Source organism: Vigna angularis, chromosome 6, assembly GCF_016808095.1.
Source record: "Vigna angularis cultivar LongXiaoDou No.4 chromosome 6, ASM1680809v1, whole genome shotgun sequence".
NCBI classification, from domain to species: domain Eukaryota; kingdom Viridiplantae; phylum Streptophyta; class Magnoliopsida; order Fabales; family Fabaceae; genus Vigna; species Vigna angularis.
Genome location: NC_068975.1, coordinates 21982261 through 21992756, shown reverse-complemented (window position 1 = coordinate 21992756; position 10496 = coordinate 21982261).

The window sequence follows — 10496 nt, the reverse complement described above, 5'->3', positions numbered from 1 at the left end:
GAAGAATTCGACAACAATATAAGTTCAAATATATGTAAGGTAATGATTTTATAAAATTCTTTATGTATAGTGTTTAATCTTTTTCTTATCTTTACTTACGGAGTTACATTTGAGTTCCAAACATTAATGAAAATTCAAATATTTTGTTAATTTTTTTATTATATTTTCTCTCTACTTTACTTTTAAAACAAACTGATTTTAACATAATAAAACATGTTTTATATATTTTAAAAAAATCAATATATTTAAATTAATATATTTCGAAAATAGAGTAAATCAATAATACCTAAAATCGAACTAAATTCATTAATGAGTCAACATACGTTTTCTCGCTTTTCAAATACTTGACGAAAATTGATAGCACCATTTATTATAGGTTTTTTGTTTTTCTTTTATAACATGCATTATTCGTTAAAATATAGTATCTGGAGTTTATTAAAATAAAAATTGAAAGTTTATGTGGGCACTAAAATATATCTCTAACTTTTTTGCACCTGAAGACAAAAGAAAATGATTGTTTATTATAATGTTTGGATTGAATACAAATTCGATTTATATATATACTTTACAATTAATTGGAGAGCAAGTTCCTATCAGATATTTGTTACACTGTGACCTTCAGAAATGGCCAAATTTAGCTATAAGATAGTGACACCACAATGTTTAGATTTGGAAATGTAGCTAAATTTTTTTCTCTAGATTTTTCATATTATTTCCTTTAGCCTCAGGGTAAGATATTTCTTTAACAATTACATTCCACCAATTAATTATATAATTAATATAGTTTATGTTATTTCAACTAAGTAATTCAAAGATTGATATCGGTGCTATCTTTTTATCAGATAAATTATGTTAATAGATGTGTTTAACATAATTAAAACATCTTTAACTTGTGGAAAATGTTCTTTAACATAGTAATTATGTGTTGAATGATACAACACATACGAGAGGTAATTTAGTCTTTGAACTATCCACGCAAGGGTACACATTAGAAGAATGGAAGTGCAGTAAGAAATTATCCAAATTCAGGGCCACAGCCCGATTAACATATTATGATATGATCAAGGAGATTTCTTCCTGCATCCCCCATGTTTTCTTCCGGCACCTTAATAGTGTTAATGAAATGACTTAGTTCTCCTTTATTAAAAATAATTTATAACCCAAATTTCATCTTAGATTTCCTTCACACTGCTGTGCACCTCCATTGCTTCCATGCGTGAGAAGCCCCACCCCTTTTAAGTCCACTGTATTTATCCTCTTGCATAATTTCTAATGTAAAATTATATTTTGGAGTGTATAATAATGAAAATTTTATTATAAATTGTCTTTTAATTTGCATTATATATGAATTATACAATTTAAAATATAATTTATATTTTATTTTATTTTTTTAAATTATATCAGGAATTATACAATGTAAAATTAATATTTTTAAATTCAAATTATATAACCTGAAATATCTATATTGTATAATCCCAAACTATAATTAAAACACGAAAAAAAATATATTGCACTATTTTTTATATTAATTTTAACAAGAGTATATAATTGAAATTTTAAAAAATATGAAGGTGCATGAAGAAAACATGAGGTGCAAGAAGATATTCCAATGATGAAGCAACTCAACCTATTTCGCTATTCAAACAAAAAAAAATTTATTTGTTCTTAACCTTGCTAATAAGAAATATGTAAGTATTAAATTAATAGGTACAAACACAATTATCAAACGTTTGTGTAATTGATAAAGATTATATTCATATTTAACAAAAAAGATGTGAAAAAACCGTTGTTATGGAGAAATAAAGGATGTAATAAATATCATTTAAAAAAAAATGTATGTTTCATTAGTTACAAAAACTCATTCACGTAAACGTTAGAAAACCTTATAAATTGAATTATAAATATAATTTAATTTGGTTGTTATTATGAAGAAAAGTGATGGCAGCATCCATTAAAGTTTGTCTGGTGATGTTGATGGCTGTTACGAATTCCTTGGTGAAACCATGTCTTTCATATGAAGATTATTATGATCCGACCGAGGGTCCTATCGCTCCTATGAGCAGTTATGAAAAAGTCTTAACCGATTGTATACTTAAGCTGCATCCACCATGTGATAGTCTCTACATGTTTGGTACCATATTTTATTACAATGAAACAATTAGCGATAGTTGTTGCAAGAACATTCGTGAAGTGGGAAAACAATGTCATGACACACTGATAACATATATCATTAGCTTAAGAAAATCTAAAGGAAAAGAAACTCAAATTTTGCAAAGGAGTAAACAAATTTGGAATGAATGTAACCACCCTTCACCCCACCAACTTCTAAATCTTGCAATTGAAGGTTCTTCACTTGTAGACTCATTTAAACAATATTTGATTGATAATTCAACAAAGTTTCATTGAGAATGTGGTGAATATTGCCTTTTTATGGCAATATACAATTAGTAGATATTGTTACCAAAACCTTGTTAAGGATGTACGGAAAGAATATCGTTTTGAGGATTTTACACAAAAATAAAGATCCAAAATTTACATAAGGGTATCCAATTGGAATAATTGTCTTTATTTTTCTTTTACAATGAGTAATTGCATTTTAATTAATATTATGTAATTAACTTGAAGTTAGATAATTTAAATACTTACATTTTTGAGTATAAAATATTTTTTTTTATTATATAAATAAAATCATTATAGCTAGTTTATTCGGTTGAAGTATTTGCTAATTATATATTATAAGTTATATATTTTATTTAATAACATTATAGATTTATTATAGTCAGTTTTAATATTTTATTTAATAACATAATAATAAATATGATATAAAAATATTAAAAATTATAACATATTAGAGTATTTAATAAAATATAGAGCTGTCAAAATGAATCAAAATTTGTGGGTCAACCCAGTGTAACTTCCCATAATCTCACACTTGATAATTCATAATTAATATATTATAGCATTACATTTAAGATAACATCCCATAATCTCACACTTGATAATTCATAATATATATATATATATATATATATATATATATATATATATATATATATATATATATATATATAGTTTTAAACTTAGATTTCAACTACAAACTCATAAATATAATTCGAATTCTTCTAATTTATTCTTCTATCTCTTTCTTCATTGGCGCTGAATTAAACGACATTCCTTCATCTGCTCCTGTATAACGAATTATACAATCATCGCACAAACACAAACACAAACAAGTAGGGTGAGCTAACATGCAACAAATCATTTATAAAACATGCATAATTACTTTGATACACTCAATAAACATTATATAATAATTACGTCAGACACCCTCATACCATCATACAACAATCGCACCATAGACACTCATCCCATCATACCACAATCCACAATAGACACTCATCCCACAATACCCAATAGACACTCATCCCACAAAACTCAATAGACACTCATCCCATAATACCCAATACACAGTCATCCCACAATACCCAATAGACACTCATTCCACAATACCCAATAGACACTCATTCCACAATACCCAATAGACACTCATCCCACAATACACAATAGACACTCATCCCACAATACCCAATAGACACTTATTTCACAATACCCAATAGACACTCATTCAACAATACCCAATATACACTTATTCCACAAGACCCAATAGACACTCATTCCACAATACCCAATAGACACTCATTCCACAATACCCAATAGACACTCATTCCACAATACCCAATAGACACTCATCCGGATGATACGTTGATGAGCGGTCACGGGAGGTTATGCACTTGTGATGACTTCTACTTCTTCTTACAAATACACTTCCAAAATACTTCATACTATCCAGAAGGTTAGTCCTCAACACTATGTCCAAAATCGGCACATAGACCAAGACCTCATGCCCCTCTCACCACATAATTCATCATTCTCTACTTAAGACTGGATGATTATTAGAGTATCAGGATAACCTCCAACAACAGGACCCTCAACATCAACATATACATTAATACCATATTATTACAGAATCTCTCCACGAGACTCATATCATGCTCATATTCCTCACTCATATTATACCATTACAAAATCACCCCCATAATACTTATCATGTTCAGATGCATAAATTCAAATCCAATATAATAAAATACAATCATCACAGAAATCATACAAAATCCATAGCAATGTTATCTCATTTCCACTCTGGTATGTCTAATTGTTGTAGCATTCCTCCAGGCCTTTGGTGTTCCACTTTTGCCTTTTGACAAGTCAAACAAGCCGCTACAAATTGCGCTACTTCCTTCTTCATTCCAGGCCACCAAAAGGACTCCTTAAGATCTTGATACATTTTAGTCATGCCGGGATGCATGCTAAAACGACTCTTGTGTCCTTCTTCAAGGATTAATCCTTTTATCTCTGCATTGTCTGGTACACACACTCTACTTCTAAATTTTAATACACCATCAGGTTCTAACCTAAATTCGTTAGTTGGTTCTGTTTCGATCAATTATGCTATCTTTTTCAGGTTAGAGTCCACCAATTGTTTCTCCTTGATTAAACTTAGAAAGTCACTAGATATAGTCAGACTACTACATCTAATGGAATATACTTCATACTCCATCTGTAGCTTCAGATCTCTGAATTTCTCCACCAACTCTAATTCTTTAATCATCATATGGGAAACATGTACTGTCTTCCTACTCAAAACATCAGCTACTACATTTGCCTTTCCCAGATGATACAAAAGTTCAAAGTCATAATCCATTAAAAATTCCATCCACCGCCTTTACCTCATATTTAGCTCTTTCTGGTCAAATAAGTACTTCAAACTTTTGTGATCGCTGAATACTTGAAATTGGACACCATAAAGATAGTGTCGCCAAATCTTCAGAGAAAACACCACTACTGCCAATTCTAGATCATGAGTAGGATAATTCTAGATCATGAGTAGGATAATTCTTCTCATGAACCTTTAATTGTCTTGAAGCATAAGCCACTACCTTCTTTTCTTGCATGAGCACACAACCTAACCCCTGGTGTGAAACATCACAATAAATCTCAAAAGACTTACTTGGATTTGGGATAATCGATATTGGTGCACTTGTCAACCTTTGCTTCAATTCCAGGAAGCTTTTCTCACACTTATCCGTCCAAACAAACGGTTAATCTTTGCAAGTTAGTTGTGTTAAAGACGCTACTATTTTAGAAAAACCTTCTATAAATCTTCTATAGTATCCAGCTAAGCCCACAAAGCTTCGTATTTCCGTTATAGTCTTTGGTCTCTCCCACCGTAGCACTGCTTCCACTTTGGTTGGATCCACCGCTATGCCTTGAGCTGATATAACATGTCCCAAGAATTGCACCTTCTGTATCCAGAACTCACACTTCGACAACTTTGCATGTAGTTTCTTTTCTCTCAAGATCCCAAGCACAATTCTTAAATGCCCACCATGTTCTTCTCGACTTTTGGAATAAATGAGTATGTCATCTATAAAGACTACGACAAACTTATCTAAGAAGGGTCGAAAGATTATGTTCATGTAATCCATACACAAAGCTGGAGCATTAGTTACCCCGAACGACATAACTACATACTCGTAATGCTCGTATCTCGATCTAAAAGCAGTCTTCTGTACATCTTTAGCTTTAACCAAAATTTGATGATATCCAGACCTTAGATCTATCTTTGAAAATACTTGAGTTCCATGCAACTGATCCATCAAATCGTCAATCCTAGGCAAGGGTACTTGTTCTTGACAGTTAGCTTGTTCAACTGCCTGTAGTCGACACACAATCTAGAGCTACCATCTTTCTTCTTCACCAGCAGTACCGGTGCCCCCATAGTGATACGCTTGGTCAGATGAATTGTTTTTCTAACAGCTCTTCAATTTGCTTCTTTAGCTCTACCAACTCTGCTAGGGTCATTCGATATGGAGCTATCGATACTGGTCCAGCTCCAAATATTAAATCGTGGAGAATTCTTCTTCTTGTTGAGGTGGCAATCCTAGTACTTCTTGTGGGAACACATAACTAAACTCATTAACTATGGGAATATCAAGATATTGTTCATTTTTCTCAACTTCCACATGAGTCAAGATAATGAAACACGAAGATCCTTCTTTAACTTCTTTTAACACTTGTTGTAATGACGACAACTCCGCTTCTTCAGGATCAGGGAAAATCAACTCCTTCTTGTTACAGTCTATAAGGATATGATTGGCAAATAACCAATCCATTCCTAAGATTACATCTAAACCTTGTAGAGGTGAAGTTATAAGATGTACTTTGAACCTACGTCCTTCTACAACTATTGGACATTGAGGGCACATCCTCGATGTTTTGATCAATTTAGAGGCCGGTGTAGATACTATAAGATCATACTGTAGCTCTTTCACAGGTAGGTTCAACTCTTGAATAAGAGTTTCATCAGACAAAAAGGAGTGTGTCGCTCCAAAATCAAACAATACATTCAAGTCTCTACCAACTATAATACAACATCCAATGATGAGGTTACCTGATTTGGTAACTTCTGCTCCCGTCAAAGCATAAACTCTTCCAGTCGCTTGTGGCCTATCGTCAGTCCTCCCTGTTGAGGCGGTTGTTGAGGTTGAGTTGTTTCTCTTCTGTTAGAGGGACAATCTCTAGCAAAATGTACTTCTGCTTCGCAAAGAAAACATTTGTTGCGCACAGTAACTTGTGGACAAACGCTCTTCAGATGAGGTCCTCTTCAGATGAGGTCCTTCCCAAACGTAACATTAGATTATTTTATGTTGGGGTTGTTGCTTATGAGAATTCCTTTGAGGCTGCGGTCTTTCATAAGGTCGGATCCTTACATTCTGTCCAACTCGTGACCAAGATGGTCCTCCCACCCTTTGTGACTTCTGCTGAACTTCAATCTCACTTGTTAACCTTTTTGCAACTTTGGCAATTTCCACTAAAGTAGAAAAATCTTTAATAGCTAAAGGGTTCACGACTAATTGTATATCTGCTCTCAATCAATTTTTAAATTTCCTACACCTTCATTCTTCATTTGTTGGTTGGGTGTAGAAACGTCCCAAATGTTTGAACTTGTCTGCACACTCAGCTACCAACTTGTTACCATGCACGAGCTGCAAGAACTCCACCTCTTTTGCATATCTTACACTATCCGGAAAGTATTCAGTATAAAACTTATTCTTAAAAACTTCCCAGGTAATAATCTCACCACCTTCCTTTAATACTAGCTTCATGTTGTCCCACCAGTGTACTGCTTCTCCAAACAGCTGATACTCGGAGTATGCCAACCTAGTTTCTGATGAACAATTTTTCGCATAAAAAATCTTTTCCATATTTCTTATCCATAAATCAGCTTCGTCCAAACTTGTCCTCCAATTAAAAGTAGGTGGATGGTGTTGTAGAAAGTTTTCTAAGGTCCATTCCTGAATCCTATGAGGTTGAGCTTCCACAGACGTGTCATTCTCAGATAGTTGTCTTAAGGCTTCCACATGTTCTCTTTGACTGGCTTCAGAATTCAGCCTAGCCATTTCTAATTGTTGCATTAAAGCAGCGCCCTATTGTTGAAGAGCAAATGCGATAGCCTCCAAAGCCCTTGCCAAGCTAGGCATATTAGAGGTTTCACAGTTGGGTTGTGTGCGTGTCGATTCTCTGTTCACACAGAGAATTATTGTCATTATGATTCATAATATGAGTTCATAGTATAAATCCACAACTCTTATGTCGTCATAAGGACAAACCGCTCTGATACCATTAATGTAACATCACATAATCTCACACTTGATAATTCATAATTGATATATTGTAGCATTACATTTAAGGTAACATCTCATAATCTCACACTTGATAATTCATAGTTGTTAGAAGTAGCATCTCTATAATCAACTCTGATTTTTTTTTACCTCTGCAGCATGTCTAAAGATCAAAACACAACTCCCACCAACAAAAACGACAATGCCAACTCCTCTACCTCCAGCAACCTTAATCTGGAGAGCCCTTATTATCTTCCCTCCTCTGATAATCCTGGACAAACTCTTGTGAGTGACATCCTTACAGGTCTCAACAATTACAATCCATGGTCTCTTGCCATGACAATGGCTTTAAAGGGCAAAAACAAATTTTGCTTTGTTGATGGCTCTTTAACGTCCCCTGCATCCACTCATGAAGATTATCACCGTTGGTCTCGTGTCAATAATATGGTCATGTCATGGATCCTCAACTCCATTGATCGCTCTCTGGCCCATACTGTGCTTTATGCAGAATCTGCCGCTGCTGTTTGGATAGATCTCAAGGCACGCTTCTCCTCCAACACTGGCCCTCGCATATATGAGCTTGAGCAAAATATTGCTACTCTTCAACAACAAGATTTTTCAATTGCACACTACTTCAATCAGCTTCGCTCCCTTTGGGATGAGTTATCCCTTATTGATCCTCCACCAACGTGCACTTGCCAAGGTTGTACTTGTGGAGCCAAAGAGACTTATATCTCCCAACAAAACAAACGACGCCTCATGCAGTTTTTGATGGGACTCAATGACAGCTTCAGTCAACCACGAAGCCAGTTACTTCTTACTACATTCCTTCCCGATGTTGCTCATGCCTATTCCCTTCTCCTCCAAGATGAGGCTCAAAAGACCCATACACATCCTCCACTGACTTCAGAACGTGCAGCCCTCCAAACTCAACCTGCACATGCTTTTTTGGCCAAACAACCACCTTCTCGCAGTCGTCCCAAATGTGCGCATTGTGGCATCCTTGGTCATACGGAGCATAAGTGCTATAAGCTTCACGGATATCCGCCAGGGCATCGCTACTACCATAAGGGGAACTCTCATGGACAGTCATCTACTTCATCCACTCGTGCTGATCAACGTAATGATGCTGTGAAAGATCCTTTATCTGCAGATTCGTTACAGCAACTTCTTCGCCTATTAAGGGAGGTAAACCAACCTAAGGCCAATCTCACAGGTGCGTCTCTAGCTCTTTATTCTGCCCTCTGTATGCCTACTGAATGGGTTATTGATACTGGCGCAACAGATCACGTTTCTTTCACCCCTTCCTCTTTTCAACAGCCACCTATTCCTTCTTCTCTTCATAAATCTATTTGTGTTCCTAATGGTCATTCGGTTCCTATACATGGCTTTGGAAATGTACAGATAACATCAGATATCATCTTGACTGATGTCTTATTTGTACCCTCATTCAAGTTCAACCTTTTATCTGTGCCAAAACTCACCCAGACTACTAATTGTTCTGTTTTCTTTTATCCTGATCATTGTGTATTTCAGGACCATTTGACGAAGAAGGAGATTGGTCGGGGCCATAAAAAGGGTGGACTCTACTTCCTTGATGTCTCTACCTTTGTTGCCGCCCTCATCACTACCTCATCCACCACTTGGCATGCTAGGTTTGGTCATCCATCATCAAGTGCCCTCAAGTGTTTAGCTCCTGTTCTTGGTTTCAATAAAGACTCTTGTGACCATTGTGAAGTCTGTCATTTGTCAAAACAAACAAGACTCCCTTTTCCTTTACACACACCCACTAGCAGTAGTTTGTTTGAATTAATTCATGTTGATGTTTGGGGAAAGTATGCCACACCTACAAAAAATGGTCATCATTATTTTTTAACTATTGTTGATGATTTTTCCCGTGTCACATGGACCTATCTCATGAAATACAAGTCGGATGCCTATTCTTTGTTAGTTCATTTCTTAGCTTATGTTCGAAATCAATTTCAGACATGTGTAAAAACAATTCGCTCCGATAATGGCACTGAATTTACAAATAATTCATTTCAGAAAATTCTTTGTGACTCTGGGATTCTCCAACAATTCTCTTGTCCAGGTACCCTACAACAAAATGGTGTCGTCGAGCGTAAGCACCGACATCTTCTCAATGTTGCACGGGCTTTACGTTTCCAAGCCGATCTTCCACTAATTTTTTGGGGTGATTGCATTCTTACTGCCACTTATTTAATAAATTGAACACCATCCAAAATTTTAGCCGGTCAAACTCCTTATGAAAAACTCTATGGCCATCCACCTGATTTCACTCACTTGCGTACATTTGGTTGTTTGTGCTATGCATCCACTTCACATGATCATCCAAATAAATTCGCACCTAGAGCTAGACGTTGCATCTTTGTGGGGTACCCTGCTGGTCAAAAAGCCTTTAAACTATATGACATTGATCATCATAAATTTCTAGTTAGTCGAGATGTCATCTTTCATGAAACAATATTTCCATTCAAGAATAGTAAGGCTTTGCATGATTTACACATGGAACGACACCCTCTTCCTCTACCCATTTGTAATCAAGAACCCATAAATTCACCCACCCCCACACCTCCTAGAAACACTTCTCCACTCCCTCCTACTGCAGAACCCAATGATAATGAACCCACACATACTGTTGAACCCTTGAACCCCTCCCTACAGGTGACCAACCTTGAACCCACACATGCGGTTGACACCCTTACAATGACTACCCTTGAACCAAGACACTCC